We start from the raw sequence: 16,810 nt of genomic DNA, 5'->3' as shown, positions 1-16,810 counted from the left end.
AGCCACTGATTTTATAATATAGTTGGACTCTGTGTATGTGGATTTCTCAATATAAAAACATTTTTTTTAATTCGCCTGATGGGTCAATGGGTAGGCAGAGGATAAGGGGTATGGGAGGATTTGGGTTTTATTTTTTATTTTTATTTCCTTTCTGGAGTAATGAAAATGTTCCAAAATTGATCATGGGGATATATGCACAACTACATGATGATACTGTGAGTCAGTGATTTTATACTTCAAATGGTTTGTATGGTGTGTGAGAGTATCTCAATAAAACTGTATTTAAAAAAAGTCATCTGAGAACCTAAATACAGTAATTATGATGTGCAACCTGATTCAGAGCCACTAGTTTTACATTCAAGATCCTTACTTTCTCACTTATTTACTTGAACCCACTGAAAGGTGACACTGAAACCACTTCTGTAGTCAAACTTTTCAGTCTCTGGCTTTCCAACTCACTAACTCTAGTATTTCCACTCCAACAACTCTTCAATCCTTGTCTCATTCTCAGTCCCTTAAAGAGTAATTACTATTCTATGATCTGCTGATTTGACAATCATTTTTTTCCATCCTCTCTACATACAAACCTCTCAAATCACAACCCTCTTTTAAAGTCTCAACTCATTTCATGCTTCACCTAAGCAACTGAAGATGGTTGGAGGAAAACATACAACCATGCTGGCTGGTCTCACTTTAAATTTATGCTCACAAAGTTCAAGTGGACCCTCACTACTGCACTACGCATTTCCCCAGTCCATTCCTTCTCCCAGACACTTTCACTCTTTATTCTCTCCACCCTTCACCATCTCTCGCTCCCTCACTCTTGACTGATGACCTCTTTTCTATCTCATATAAACTAGAAGCAATGAAAGGAGAAACTCTTCATTTTCCCAGCACCAATTATACCAAGCTACCTACATCTGTACCCATATATTCCACCTGCTTTCCTTAAAGCATATGCCCCAGACCCCCACACCTTATCTATTCTGGCCACTGCATATTGCTTAGTTTCTAATTTGGAATTTTAATTTACCCTTCTTTCATGACATATTTTCTCCCCTAACCTATGAGATCATTCTCTCCCAATTTATTTCTCACCTCATTGGCCACTTCTTGGTCTTGACCTTCCTCCTCTTTTCAAAGCCTATGGCTGGCATGCCTCAGGGTTCCACTCTGGCCCTCTACTTAATATGCACTAACACCCATTATTATGGTCTTAAATACCACATGAGAAAAGGAAGAAGCAAAATTAGACATATTTTACATATTATACATATTTTCAGATGATTCTGTAATGGAAAAAGCAAAAGAATCAACTGAAAAAAACTACTAAAAGAATAAGAAATCTCTAAATAAAGAGGTTACAAATGACATTCAAAAATCAATAACTGAAGTGGGGACAACCAAATCAATAGGCCAAGCCATCAATCTTGGGGTTCACCCCTATGAAACTTATCCCTGCAAAGGATAGGCAAATTAGGGCTAATAGTCACCCCCCAAAACCTCTTTTGTGGCTCAGATGTGGCCTCTCTCTCTCTAAGCCAACACAACAAGTGAGCTCACTGCCCTCCCCCTCTCTACATGGGACATTACTCCCAGGGGTGTAAACCTCCCTGGCAATGTGGAACAGAAATCCTGGGATGAGCTGGGACTTAGCATCAAGGGATCGAGAAAATCTTCTTGACCAAAAGGGGAAAGAGAGAAATGAGAGAAAATAAAGTGTCAGTGGCTGAGAGATTTCAAACAGAGTTGAGAGGTTATCCTGGAAGTTATTCTTACTCATTACATAGATATCCCTAAATACATAAATTTTTTTGTATGGGGCATTAGAGTGGCTAGAGGGAAGTACCCGAAACTACAGAGCTGTATTCCAGTAGCCATGTTTTTCTTGAAGATGATTGTATAATGATATAGCTTCTAAAATGTGACTATGTGATTTTGAAAACCTTTGTCTGATGCTCCTTTTATCTACAGTATAGACAGATGAGTGAAAAATATGATAAAAAATAAATAATAAGAGGAACAAAGGTTAAAATAAACTGAGTAGATTGAAATACCAGTGGTCAACGAGAGGGAGAGATAAAGAATATGGTATGCATGAGTTTTTTCTTTTTTCTTTTTTATTTCTTTTGCTAGAGAGATGCAAAAATTTAAAAAATGATCATTATGATGAATACACAACTATGTGATGATACAGTGAGCCACTGATTGTATACCATGTATAGAATGTTTGTATGTCAAGAATATGTGTATATTTGTTTAAGATTTACAATAAAAATGTATTTTAAAAAATCAATAGCGGACGGGCCACGGTGGCTCAGCAGGCAGGAATGCTTGCCTGCATTGCCAGAGGACCCAGATTCGATTCCTGATGCCTGCTCATGTAAAAAAAAAAAAAAAAAAAAAAAAAATCAATAGCTGAAATAAGGAATAAAATCTTAATATTCTAGTTTTGTTTTGTTTTGTTTTTTAATTATTATTTTTACATGGACAGGCACCAGGAAATGAACCCGGGTCTCCAGCATAGCAGGTAAGAACTCTGCCTGCTGAGCCACCATGGCCCGCCCAAAGTCTTAATATTCTGTATAAGTTAAAGTTATACCATGATGTATTTCAGAGTATTTTAGGGAGAAAATAAAAAAGTCCCTTGAGGGACTGGGAAAGATGGAACTTTTGAACTTTCCATGTGGGGAATTCCTGACATTTTCTTAAGCAAGAGTGGCTCTCAATTTAATAGGCCAAAACCTCAATCTTGAGGCTTGCCGTTATGAAAACTAGTTCTGTCACAGCAAACTGAATCTACTTATCATTAACGCCTAAGAGTGATCTCCAGAAAATCTCTGCTGTTGTTAAAATGTGGTCTCTCTCTAAGTTAAACTCTGACTTTCCCTCTCTACATGGGACATAATTTCCAGGGGTGTAATCCTGGCCCTGGCATCATGAGATATAACTGGCCCTGGCATCATGAGATATAAGTTCCAAGGATAAGCCAGGCCTTGGCATCATGGATTAGTTGGACCAAAAGGGGGAAAGAAATACAGTTTTAATCATTAAGAGATTTCAAATAGAGTTGAGAGGTCATTGTGGAGGTTACTCTTTGGCAAGTTTCAGCCAGATACTGCAATAATATGACATATTATGAAGCTGCCATAATATGACAAGCCCCAAACCACAATATCCTGGAAATCTAAAAGATATCCTGAGCTCTATAAAATTTAACTTAAGTTTGTTTTTCAGAGATGTAAAACCTCCAGATTGTTCCAATACCAGAGAGGCTCTGAAACCCAGAAATACTAGACTTGCCAAAAACTACAAGCAGTTTTCATCCCATTGCCCTTTAATGACAATGCCCCTTTTCAGCCTTGAAGTAGTCAGAAGAGTCGTTGCCCAGATATCCCTCAAGATCAAGAGATAATTATCAAATGAGAGGGAGGAATTGTAACTGATCAGGATTTAAGGGATGATTTTGATTACTGAATCATTATATAGGTATTCCTTTTTGCTTTCTGGTATATTGGAGTAGACAGAGGAAAATACTTGAAATCTCCAAATTGTAATCCAACAGCCTTGATCTCTGATATTGATTGCATAGCCTCTATCTTCTGCCCCTGTGATTGTAAAACTCTTGGACTAACCTTCATTCGTATCCAGTTATTCAGTTTTTCAACTTTAGAACCTTATAATCACTAAAGACACCTCTTAATGTTTATTAATGAAGGGTCTTGGCCCAGCCCAGAACTAACACACCTCAAGTCCAAAGTTATCTTGATAACGAAAACTGGATCTAACCAAGATGGATCTGCCTAACATTCATAGTAACTAAAGACTTTAATCACCTATATCTCATTATTATATTCTGCCATTTTCTTACCTGTGACTAAGAATGTGATAAATCTACAATGCTCAATAATTAGATCACCTCAATTACATCATCTGGGGCCACTGTGCTTATTATCCTAAACCCTGCCCATCTTTTCTCTAATAAAACTATAAGATTTACTGCAGTTCAGGGAAACACTTTGTGCCAATAGGTTATCTGCTCTCCTACTATGTGCCTAATAATAAACTCTTTCCCTCTTTGAAAAAAAAATCCATAGCTTTCCTATATAAAACACTAGTTAAAAACTTTAATGGAAAGTATCTCTTAGAATATAGTTATAAAAAAGATAAATTAGAAGGAATAATAGTTTGAGAAATAAACTTAACAAAAAACATTTAAAATGTTTGTGAAGAGAACTTTAAAATATCGTCTGAAAAGTTCCATACTTTTAAAAATACTGTTACCAAAATAGAATAGAGACAAATTTATTCTGATGGAGAGTATCTACAGAAAAATTTACAGCAAATATCGTATCTAATGGTGAAACAATTAAACGCTTCCTCTTTCAGATTAAGCACAATTCATACATGCTCATTATCCTTATCTCTTTTAACTTTTTACTGGAGATCCTAGGAAGTGTAATCATGCAAGACAATAAATAGAAAATATAAAAATTTGGGGAAGGAAGAAATATATTTATCAATACTGACATTATAATTATGTGTGTAAAAAGTTTTAAAACCTACAGATAAATTATTAAAATTAATTTAAAATTAGTGGGGATCCATATCTCACACTCTATACAAAAATTAACTCAAAATGGATCAAAGACCTAAACATTAGCTTTAAGCCCATAAAACATTTTGAAGAAAATGTAGGGAAATATCTTATAAATCTTATCATAAGAGGTGGCTTCCTATTGCTTCTCGGCCTTTTGGCTATGATCAAGTGTAGTATCTGCTCGTATCAGTTTAATATCTGATACGTCCTCTATCCGAGGACAATATATTAAATGGATTTTTGGAGCAGGGAGTTGGAATAGGAGCTTGCTCCGTCCACTCCACGCATCGACTAGTATTGCAGTACCTCCAAGAACGGTGCACCCTCCCTCCTCAATTGCGGTGTGAACTGACAGACTTGATTTTTTTCCTTGCTCTCCTGCTTTGCTTCTTTTCTTTGCCAGACCGGGATGTCTACAGCTCTCTTCATGTTTTTCCCCCTGAGCTGCTTGTACTGTCATTTTCTCTTCATCTCTTTCTTTCCTTTCTACTCACGTCCTTAAAAAAAAAAAAAAGCAATAAAAAAATTAAAAAAAAAAAAAAAGAGGTGGCTTCCTAGACCTTACGCCCAAAGCATGAGCATTGAAAAAAGGAATAAATAAATGGGAACGCCTCAAAATTAAACACTTTTGTGCATATCAAAGATCTCTGCCAAGAAAGTAAAAAAGACAGCCTACACAATGGGAGACAAATTTGGAAATGAAATATAAGGTAAAGATCTAGTATCCAGAATATATAAAGAGATTGTTTAACTCAACAACAAAAAGACAGACAACCCAATTACAAAATAGGCAAGAGACTTGAACAGACACTTCTCAGAAGGGGAAATACAAATGGCCAAAAGGCAAATGAAAGGTGCTCAACATCCCTGGCTATTAGGGAAATGCAAATCAAAACCACAATGAGATATTATCTCATACCCACCAGAATGGCCATTATCAATAAAACAGAAAATGACAAGTGCTGGAGAGGATTGAGAAAGAGGCACACTTATCCACTGTTGGTGGGAATGCTAAATTTCCAGTTCCTCAGGAAACTAAGTATAGAATTGACATATGACCCAGCAATACCATTGCTAGGTATCTACTCAGTGGACATGAGGGCAAGAACACAAATGCACATTTGCACACCAATGTTTATAGCAGCATTATTTACAATTGCAAAGAGATAGAAACTGCCAAAGTGTCCATCAACAGACCAGTGACTAAACAAGCTGTGGTACATACATACAATGGACTATTATGCAGCTGTAAGGCAAAATAAAATTATGCTGAGTGAGATAAGCCACAAAAAAAAGGACAAAATACTATATGGTCTCACTGATATGAACTGACATTAGCGAATGAACTTGGAGAATTTCAGCTGGTAACAGAGGTCATAAAGAGATAGATATAGGGTAGATATTGGGGAATTGGAGCTGAAGGGAGGGAGATGTGCAACAAGACTGCTTGTAAAAACTCAGAAATGGATAGCACAATACTACCTAACTGTAATACAGTAATGTTAGAGCACTGAATGAACTTGAACTTGAGGATGATAGAGGGAGGAGGCCTGGGGGCACAAATGATATCAGAAGTAAAGATAGATGATAAAGACTGCGATGGTATAATCTATGAATGCCTAGAGTGTATAATGAGAGTGACTAAATGTGCAAATTTAAAAATGTTTTTTCATGAGGAAGAACAAAAGAACGTCAATACTGCAGCGTGTTGAAAATAGATGGTAATCAATATTGTAAAACTTTAACTTATGTGTGAGACTAAGGCAAAAAATGTTTATTTATATTTTGACTAGTGCATTTCCTAATATGGCTTATGCAGACAGCTTAATCGAGCACCATAGTACTTAGATCCTTGAGTAGGGTATGAGATTTTGTAGGTTTGTCCAGGGTGATGTCTCGATAAATCCCAGAGTGATTTGAACAGTGAATAAAAAAGTATTTGCAAAGTCCCCTTTGGGGAATGGTGAGAAAGTGGGAAAATTCAATTTCCCCAAGTGGGGAATTCTTGATGTTCTCACAAGCAGTGGGGACAACCACAGCAATAGGCTGAGCCCCCAATCTTGGGGTTTGTTCATATGAAATGTAACCCCACAAAGGATAGGTCAAGTCTACTTAAAATTAGGCCTAAGAGTCACCCCCAGGAGAACCTCTTTTGTTGCTCAGATGTGGCCTGTCTCTCCAGCCAACACAACAAGCAAACACTGCCCTCCCCTCTGTCTGCGTGGGACATGACTCCCAGGGGTGTGGACCTTCCTGGCAACATGGGACAGAAATCCTAGAATGAGCTGGGACTCAGCATCAAGAGATTGAGAAAACCTCGACCAAAAGGAGAAGAGTGAAATGAGACAAAATAAAATGTCAATGGCTGAGAGATTCCAAACAGAGTCAAGATGTTAACCTGGAGGTTATTCCTACACATTAAATAGATTATCACCTGGTTAGTCAAGATGTAATGGAGAGGCTGGAAGGAACTGCCTGAAAATGTAGAGCTGTGTTCCAGTAGCCATGTTTCTTGATGATGATTGAATAATGATACAGCTTTCACAATGTGACTGTGTGATTGTGAAAACCTTGTGTCTGATGCTTCTTTTATCTACCTTGTTAACAGGCAAGTAGAACATATGTAATAAAAATAAATAATAAGGGGAACAAATGTTAAAATAAATTTAGTTTGAAATGCTAGTGATTAATGAAAGTGAGGGGTAAGGGGTATGGCATGTATAATCTTTTTTTTTCTGTTTTCATTTTATTTCTTTTTCTGTTGTCTTTTTATTTCTTTTTCTGAATTGATGCAAATGTTCTAAGAAATGATGAATATGCAACTATGTGATGATATTGTGAATTACTGATTATATATGTAGAATGGAATGATCATGTGTTAATGTTTTAGTTTGTTTGTTGTTAAATTTTTTTCATTAATTAATTTTAAAAAAAAAGGTATAATGGAGAGGCTGGAGGGAACTGCCTGAAAATGTAGAGCTGTGCTCCAGTAGCCATGTTTCTTGACGATGATTGTATAATGATATAACTTTCACAATGTGACTGTGTGATTGTGAAAACCTTGTGTCTGATGCTTCTTTTATCTACCTTATCAACAGAAGAGTAAAACATATGGAATAAAAATAATTGATAGGGGGAACAAATGCTAAAATAAATTTAGATTGAAATGCTAGTGATCAATTTAAAGGAGGGGTAAGGGGTATGACATGTATGAACTTTTTCCTGTTGTCTTCTTATGTCTTTTCTGAATTGATGCAAATGTTGTAAGAAATTATCGTGTTGATGAATATGCAACTATGTGATGATATTGTGAATTACTGATTATATATGTAGAATGGAATGATCATATGTTTATATATATATATATATATATATATATATATATATATATATATATATAAAGTAATCAAGAAAAAAAATTAGTAGGGTTGCCAGAGCCAAAACCAATGCACAAAACTCTTACTGTATTTCCACTTTCCAGCAAAAGAAAATAAAATGTAATCAAAATAGTTATGTACAATTACATTAAAAAGCATCAATGACCTAAAAATAGATTTAACAAAAGACAGGTAACCCCTCTGTGGGAAAACCTACATTTTAATGAAAAAAATTAAAGAGTAATCATATAAATCACTTTATTTTTTTTGCATTACAAATTCAATTTAATTATGTAAGTATTCCTAAAATTTCGATTCATTCACTGAAACCCAAATCAAAGCTGGTGGTTCTGTTCAGTCAGCGGAGCGCGGGTGGGCCGGGCAGCGGGCAGTGGTTATCTGCTCCCTTCCCTCTGGCCACGCTAGGTGTGCAAAGGCGCTCACCAGCCATCGGGAACCCGGGAGGCCCACAAGGGTTTGACCCTCCAGCCCTGCGGACCCAGTCTGCTCAGTCCCGGGCCCTTCCTCACAGGCCCGTGGCCACGCCAGACGGACCACCCGGGGATCGCGGGCGCCGAACCCGCCCTGGGTCTCGGTCCCCGGGGCCCAGGGGAGCCAGAGTCCTCACCTCTCTAGTCTGGAGGGGAGGCAGCTTGTGGAGGAGCACCGCCGCAGGGGGCGGCAGGCTCGCAGCTCCTGACGCTGCTGTCGGAGGAGCAGGGCTTTTTGGGGGAACGGTGCTGATCCCGTCGGGGCCCCGGCCCTCTCCCATAGGAGCGCAGATTGGAAGAGCTAACCGGTGGGAAGGCCCAGAGACTGCAGGGAAAGTGCAGGGAGCCAAGAGGCTCCGCAAGCATTGGGCGGGGGTGGAGGGGAAGCGGGGTAACACCCTTAAAGGCAACAGTTCCCAGATTCTGACACCCCTCCAGAAAAACCAAGCTTGGAACTTACCGCGGCGAACTTCTGGAGGACACCAGCGCTTTCGGGGGTGTAATCATCCAATATAGTTAGCTCCGGGAGTCCTGGATCCTAAAGACATGCCGGTGTCCTTATCCCTTTAAAGAGGACGAAGCGCTTCTACTTGCGCACCTCTTACCTCCTGAGTCACCCCCTCCGCCATCGCAGACATTCCCCTAGACCACTCCTCTTGGTTCGCGCAGTACCAGGGCCTCAGTATCTCCTCGTGGACTACATCTGTGGGGATGGCATCCTTGGCCGTGAGACCCCACCTTAGTGATCTGGGCTCTGCCAAGGGGACCTACGTCAACCCAGAGAGTATGTAGTCACAGCATTACTACCAATTCCAGGAAATGGATGTTCCTCTATGTGTTTTAAGTAACTGGGGTGAGTCCTCCTTCAGGATACCTCTCAATAGCAGAGAATGTCCAACAGCTTCCCACTCTGATCCGTGAGCTGAGGTTACAGTTTCAGAAAATCAACCCCTTTGGTGGGCATCAATTGGGTGACATCTCAGCTGCACGATTGAGAGCATTTGTTTTTGGAATCATCTCGCACTTCCTGATCATCTGGTTGACACGTACTAAGGTTGGCAAAACACCAGTTCCCTCATTGAGAACGGTGATGTGACTCTTGGTTGTCAGGCGACCAGGCATAGCAGAAGTGAGCAAATCAGAGAACGGAACATCTTTTTGCAACTTTGTACTGCTGGGAATAAAGGTTTACTATATGCCATTACAGGTTTGAACCTTGAAGATATGTTGAGTGAGCTAAGTCAAACAGAGTGAAATGCTGTATTCATTCCTATATGAAATAGCTCTATTATGCAGATTCATAGAGACTGAATTCAGAGTACTGATTACCAGGGGAGGAGTGTATAGGGAATTAATGCGTAATGGATGTACAGTTTCTCTTTGGGGTGATGGGAAATTCTGGTAATAGGTGGTGGTAAGAGTAGTGCAACATTGTGAATGTGATCAGTTCTCCTCAATGTTCTGCTTATGTGTGTTTGATATGGGAAAATTTATGTTGTTTACATTTCCACAATTAAATTTTGAAAAGAGCAAGTAAAATGACAGTGACAATTAAATGCAGTCCTTGATCCTGGACTGGAACTAATAACGAAGGGACAGTGGTCCAAAAGGATATCATTGAGACATGTGAAAAAACTGGGGCAGACTGTAATCTTTATATCAATGTTAAATTGCTTGAATTTGATAAGCTGAGTTGGTTACATAGGTGAATGTCTGTGCTCAGGAATGTATATGGAAGTATGAAATATTAGAAAACAGACGGATGGATAGATAGATGACAGATAAGTAAATGGATAGAATGATATGATAAATGTGGCAAACTGTTAAAAGTTAGTGAATCCGGGTATCTGAATGAAGAGTATGCTGGAATTCACTGTATGAGTGTTTTATTTTTGTAAATTTTGAAATTATCTCAAAATTTAAAGTTTAAGAATTAAAACAACAACAGTAACAACCAAAAAGGTAACTTTGAGTGTTGGGGCCAGAAGCTAACATGATGCAAGAGCTATCACGGCTCTCTAGCTGAGAGAGTTCGTTCATAGCAATGTTAGATGAGGGGGTAAGAGCCCTGGACTGAGAACCAGAAGTCACAGATTCTAACCTTGGCTTTGTAATATTAATTATTCAAACCTCTGAGCCTTGGATTGCTCGTCTTTAAAATGAGAACCTGAGCTATATAATTTCTAAAGTATCCAATCCCAGCTGTTAAATTCCATGTGTCTTTGAAATTTCATTATCACACCTGATTAGGGTCAATTTCACTCACATATATAGAAATAAATAAAAATTAAAGAGTTAAAAAAAATTGCCTAAACACTTTAAAAAGAAGACTGGAAAATTCAAAATAAAGAAGACAGAAAAATTCAAATAAAAGAAAACCTGTTTACCCCTCAGATTTATATATGTATATATAGAGGGGCTGTTTTTACATTGCTCATAAATGTATGGTTTGCCACAACTTTTTTTTCTTAAATTCCTAAACAGCAGGAATGGAGATGCCCTTATCACACCCTAGAGCATTTATTTTAAAAAGGCAGGTTTACCAGTGTCCACCAGGGATTTTTATTTTATTTTATTTTATTAGCACTGAAGAGGAGAACTAGAAGAACACAGGAAACCAAACAGTGAAATAAGAAGGAAAGATAAAAATAGAACCTACCCTTTCTTTAACCCCATCAAATAAAACCAACTCTCAAAATCTGGGTAACATGAAAATAACTTTTTGATTGATGAGATTTAGTAGATTTAATCTCTTCTGATCCTCCCATCTGCTCTACTTTTCGAAATACAGGCATTCTTACTGTCAGTTCGGTGCGAAAGTACTAAGTCCCCATTTTATCTGGTGTGGCTCAACCAGAAGGACATGCTAAAATTGTGGACTCTCAAAGGACTCTACAGACCCCTCCCCTAACCTTAGATGGTGGGGAGAGAGAAAAATTTGTGCAGGTTCTTGAAGGAAGGCTAAAGAGAAGCGAGGGAGACTGAAGTTTTCGCACTATATCTTTGGACGTAGATATTTCTGAGTCCTCAAAACAGAAAAACAAAAGTAGAACTGGGCAGTAAATAAAGGCTGGGAAAAGTTGATTCACTTGTCCATGAATGGTGCTATGTCTGAGGTTTGATCAAGAAATGACTTTCATTTCTCACTATCTGGCATGCAGAGAGAGCCCCAAAACAGCTTGAAGTACAGAGGCTGGACTAACTAAATTGAATCCAAACCCTTGGATGTTTTGGAGTGAGTAATTAGGAAAAGCTGCTCTAGGATATAAGAATAGCTTTTCAATTCCTTCTGAAAAGTGGTGGGAGTGGTTATTAGTTGCCCTTGGTAGATGGGATTAAGAGATTAAAATCTTTAATGTGGAAAGGGAGTGTTGAGAAGATGAGATGTTTTTAAGAATCATCACATAATCTTCTCATTTCTCGTCTGGAAACTTCTTTCTCCTGTCCAGTTGCAGCTGCAGGAGTAGGAATTTCTAAGAAATATTTCTGCTCACTCAAACTCTTGTGTTGGAAGGATCATCCCCTACTGGACACTATACTAGTACTAAGGAAATGGAGGATCGCGGCAAAGCAGCAGTAGGTACATAGGGGCAGGGCTTTGGTAGGGGAATGTAGGAAGGGCTTTTGGCTGCCAAGTGAGCGGGAGGAACTAGATGGACCTATAATTCTGTGGTTTGCTTTTTTTTCTTTCATCTTTCCTTAAAGGTGATTACAATTCTGAAAAGCACAGCTTGATGCCTAAAAAGGAAAAGAACTGGAGAAAAGGAGAATTTGACTACAAGAGAGCAAAGTGTTCTATAAGGGTGAGACATCGTCAAATCAGCAGACCCCTCCTGGAGACGCTTTGGATGCATTTTAGACATAACAGAAATGTTGATGCTCTGCAGGCACGAAGGCTGGCACAATACCTGGACCTGTCACCCTCTCAGGTGAGTCTTTCCAGTCCCTTTACTGAAGATAAATATCTTGTCTGCATCATTCCTATTCCCAGGGCTTGCTCTAAACCTCACACACACCATTGTTCTTTGATTGGTAATCTGGCTCCTTAATATCTTTTTTTCAGGTTGGAGGCTGGCTACAAAAGAAGAATTTCCTATATAGAAAATGTTTCCAGAAACAGAAGAGATCAACTGAATATGTACTGGTAAGAATGATAGGAAACAGAGGTGTGGGCAGGTAGAAAGCAAAGAGGTCTGAGGAGGAAATCTGGACAGACTCAGCAGTTGATCTAATTGTGTGAAAAACACACCTGTCCAGACTTGTTGAGTAAGATGACCCAATAGGGGCCCATCCACCGTAAAGGAGAGGGTGGCTCCGATTTACAAGCAAGATCTTATTATTTATTTTTCTGCTTTGTCCTATTTTATTTTTCCTCGAAGAAAGGTGCACTCCCTGGTGCCCTTTCCATTTCCTCATCTTCTGTATATTGAAGGATGTATCATGGTTGGCCTTCTGGCTCTTGTCACTCCTCTGGAAAAGATTTCTGTGGAAGTAGCTGTGACCTTCGTGTGTCAAAGGACATTTTTTAGTTCTCAGAGTACTTAACTCTTAAGTCACATTTGACAACGTATATGCTCCCTCTTGAAAAATACTCCCCTTTTCCAGCTTTCATGGCATGACACTGTCCTGTTTTTCTCCTACTCTATACCCACTCTTCCACCTTCCCCCCCTTGTCCTCCCCTCATTTGTGTGTTGGAGTTCCTCAAAGCTTGTTTGAAGGCCCCTTCCTGGGTTCACTCTCCTCACAACTTGGTTAATTTTATGCAGACCCATCACTATAAATCTATAGGCTGATTCAAGTACCAAAAACTTAACTAAGCTCTTACCACAAGCCTGGATTATTCTAGTATAAGGGATACCTGCTTGTTGGACAGATATAAACCTTTCCTTATAGGGGTGGGAGAAATAATAAACAAGTAGACCATTGAATGATGTAATTCCTGCTAGTGATAAATTCTATGATTACAAATGATAAAAATAAGTTTTTACAAAAAATGTGAAGAGTTCCAGTCCCATGCCTGAGGAGGGGACAATATTTAAATAGTATTGTCAGATAAAATCTTCCTGAGGGGATTGTTTACAGTGGCATCAGAATCACCAGGAGACAGGCATTTGAATATCTTGGGGAAGAGTTTCTAAACAACGCAAATAGCAAATGCAGAGGCTCTGAGATGCAAGAGAGTTTGACATGGCCAAGGAAGGAAAGAAAATGAGAGGATAGGTTAGATGTAGAACAGGTAAAGGTTGGAACTTGAGTAAGTAGATAAAAGACTAGACAATGGAAGTGGCTTTTTTGGAAGGGTGGTGGAGAGGGCTGGGCAGGAAGAAATCAAGAGTTTGTTTTAGACTTGTTCATCTTGAGGTGCCTATTATACACTAAAGTTGAAATGTCAAGGATGTAGCTTCCAAGGACAGGTTGAAAATGGAAAATAGGTATTTTAGTCATTGACATCTAGATGGTATTTACACATCTGAGATTTCAGTTAAGAAGAGAGAGCCTAGGGATAAGCTTTAAAACACTCTGATAATAGGAACTGAACAGAGGAGAAGGGTCAGCAAAGGAGTCTTAGAAACAAGCAGTAAGGTAAAAAGAAAATTTCTTGGTGGTCATCTCAGACTAGAGAGAGGAGTCTTCCAGAAAGAAGCGAGTAAACAACTGAATGATGATGAAATGTTAAGAAGCTGAGGATTGAAATGTGATAATCCATTCCAGCTCCTTCTAAAGTAAAATTCCTTCCAGAGTAACTTTCTAACACACAAATCTCATCATTCCCACCTCAATCCGTTATCCTCAGGCTATCTAAAACTCTTCAAAGATTTTCCGATTGACTGAAAAATCAAGATGGCCCCCGACCGTCTTGTTTCTTGTCATCCTCACCTTTTCGATGTCAGCCATGTTGGTTATATTTCAGTTTCTCCTGTTTGCCATGCCCCTTCCTGTCACATGTTTTCCCTCTGTCTAGAAGCATTGCCTTTCCTTTTTCATCTAATTACATCCACTGATCCTAAAAATCTAAGCTCGGGTTTGACTAACAATAATGATAAAACTTTTGAAAACTTACTATGTGTCATCTGCTGTTCTAAGCATTTTTGTATATGTTATGTAATTTATAATCCTTGCAATACCTTATGAATTAGGTATTTTACAGATAGAGAAACTGAGACAGAGGAGTTTAAGTGTCTTAGTATTGGTGAAACAGGATACGAAACTAGAATCCATGTGCTCAGCCACTAGGCTTCATATCACACTACTCACCTGGCCTTTGTATAACATGACTAATGTCTGTCTCCCTCTCCCCCAGCGCACCATAATATCAACAACACCTAGAAAATTGTCTGGAATTTTGTAGAAAAGCAATAAATATTTGTCAAATGAGTTAATATGAATAAATAAGTATTTTCTTTTCTTGCCCCCAGGACCTACGACAGCAGCAGAAGCAATACCAGCTAAAATTCCTCCCTGGAACAAAAGCCCAGGGTTTCACATTCCATGAGACAGATCAGAAACAAAGTCTGTGGAATGCTGTCCTTCTCTGCATAAAAAGCTTTCTAATTAACTTCTTCAGGTACATGTCATCAGAAACTGCTCCAGTGCCTTCAGCCCTCAACTGTATTTTTTCTTACCTCAATTCTAAATATACGTGCTTAGTAGCCTACCTAAAAATAAAAATAAGCGAAAATTTCCTGCCTTGAATCCCCATCTCCAATTTTTCTCCACCCTTTTCAGAGTCAAATTTCTTGGAAAAGTAATTTCTATTCCCTATCCCTTTCGTATTATTAATCCACACTACTTAGAAATTGTTAGTCACCAGTGAAGAGACTTTACTATGAGACATTACTTTTTGTGGAAAAATGTCTTTTTGTAAAATAATACTGGGAATAGTCAGAGGATGACTTTGTTTTACAGTCATAACTTGGCAAAATAAGAAGTTTTCAATTTTTTGTTATCTGCCCCTCCCCAAGTTTGCTTTAGTCTCCTTTTTGGACACTGCTTTCTGTCTTGTCCCAGAAATCACACTTGCCTAAAAACCTGCAAATATCCTCCCCTAACCTTCTCATTCTCAGACATCAAGACCATTTTGATGTATAGATTTAGTAAATTAAGTTCGGCTTTATCTGCAAGATTCTCATGGTTTGGGGAAGTCATTAGTCAACAGTGATTATTTTTTCCAAATAATATAACCACTACTAAAAATTTCTGAAGTCTTTTAGCCAGAATACATAAAAAACATTTACAATTCAATGATAGGACACATGCGAAAACAACTAGAAATAGTTGTTAAAATTAAAAAAAAAAAGTTAATACTTTACAAAAGAAAATATATAAAGGCCAATAATCACATCATTATTCATCAAGGACATGCAAATAAAAATCACAGTGAAATAATACTATATATACTCTTTAGCATGATAAACTTAAAAAAGACAGATAGTACCAAGTGTTGCCAATTCTCAAATATTTCTGATAGTTAAGTATACCTTTATCAGCTGTCCCAGTAATTCCACTCTTAAGTATATATAGCCAACAGAAATTAAAACATATCCCCATGCAAATATTTATGCAGAGATATTTGTAAGAGCATTATTCAGACAAAACCTGAAAATAACCTCAAGAGTTATCAACAGGTAAAAAGATAAAGGAATGGATTATTGTCAAAATTCATCAAAATATATAAATAGAGTAGGAGCACTTTATTATATGTAAACTGTTCCTCAATAAAGTTAATTTTAAAAATTATATTGGTGTTTCAATTGGGAATGTGTTAAAGATACAGATTCACTCAGGGAAATGAACATCATTACAGTGTGGAATCTTTTTCAAAAGTAGAGATTATCTTTTCATTTATCTAAGTCATAGTTGCCTAAAATACTGTTTAGAATTATATAGTTATAAATTATAATTGTATAATTCTTTCCATAAAGACCATGTATATTTCTTATTTAGTTTCATACTTTTGTTATTGCTATGAAAGGGACGGTTCTCTTAGGCTTTAAAACTGATTATTGGTGTTTTAGAGGAAAATTATTGATATTCTTAGGTTTTCAATATGTGCACCTTATTGTTGGAAAGTAATGGTTAAGTGTGCTTTTTCTTTTCTCCTGTTTTTACATCTGATGTTAAATAATGATGATGATAATGGATATCTTTGTTTCCTGGTAGAAATGAAAACCTGCATGTATGTGTGTTTCCATTAAATTATGAGGCTGCTTTTTGTGTGAGTTAAAAATTTTTACCCATGTAAAGGAAATATCAGTTGATTCCTATTTTATTAGATCCCCTCCCCTTCTTGTAGATTTCAAACTAAAGGAATGGCTTTTGACATCTATTAAGTTATCATGGG

General features: G+C 37.8%; 1 non-coding gene across 1 annotated transcript; it reads left to right on the top strand.

The window, feature by feature from the left end:
- The first annotated feature begins 4,738 nt into the window (after positions 1-4,738).
- Positions 4,739-4,928, top strand: LOC143643077 (U2 spliceosomal RNA). The gene has a single exon (XR_013156118.1). It is a non-coding gene; the product is annotated as a U2 spliceosomal RNA (small nuclear RNA).
- Positions 4,929-16,810: the final 11,882 nt, after the last annotated feature.

This window comes from Tamandua tetradactyla, chromosome 7 (assembly GCF_023851605.1).
Source record: "Tamandua tetradactyla isolate mTamTet1 chromosome 7, mTamTet1.pri, whole genome shotgun sequence".
NCBI lineage: Eukaryota > Metazoa > Chordata > Mammalia > Pilosa > Myrmecophagidae > Tamandua > Tamandua tetradactyla.
The sequence above is the reverse complement of the archived record's forward strand: the minus strand, read 5'-3'. Positions and strand labels throughout refer to the sequence as shown.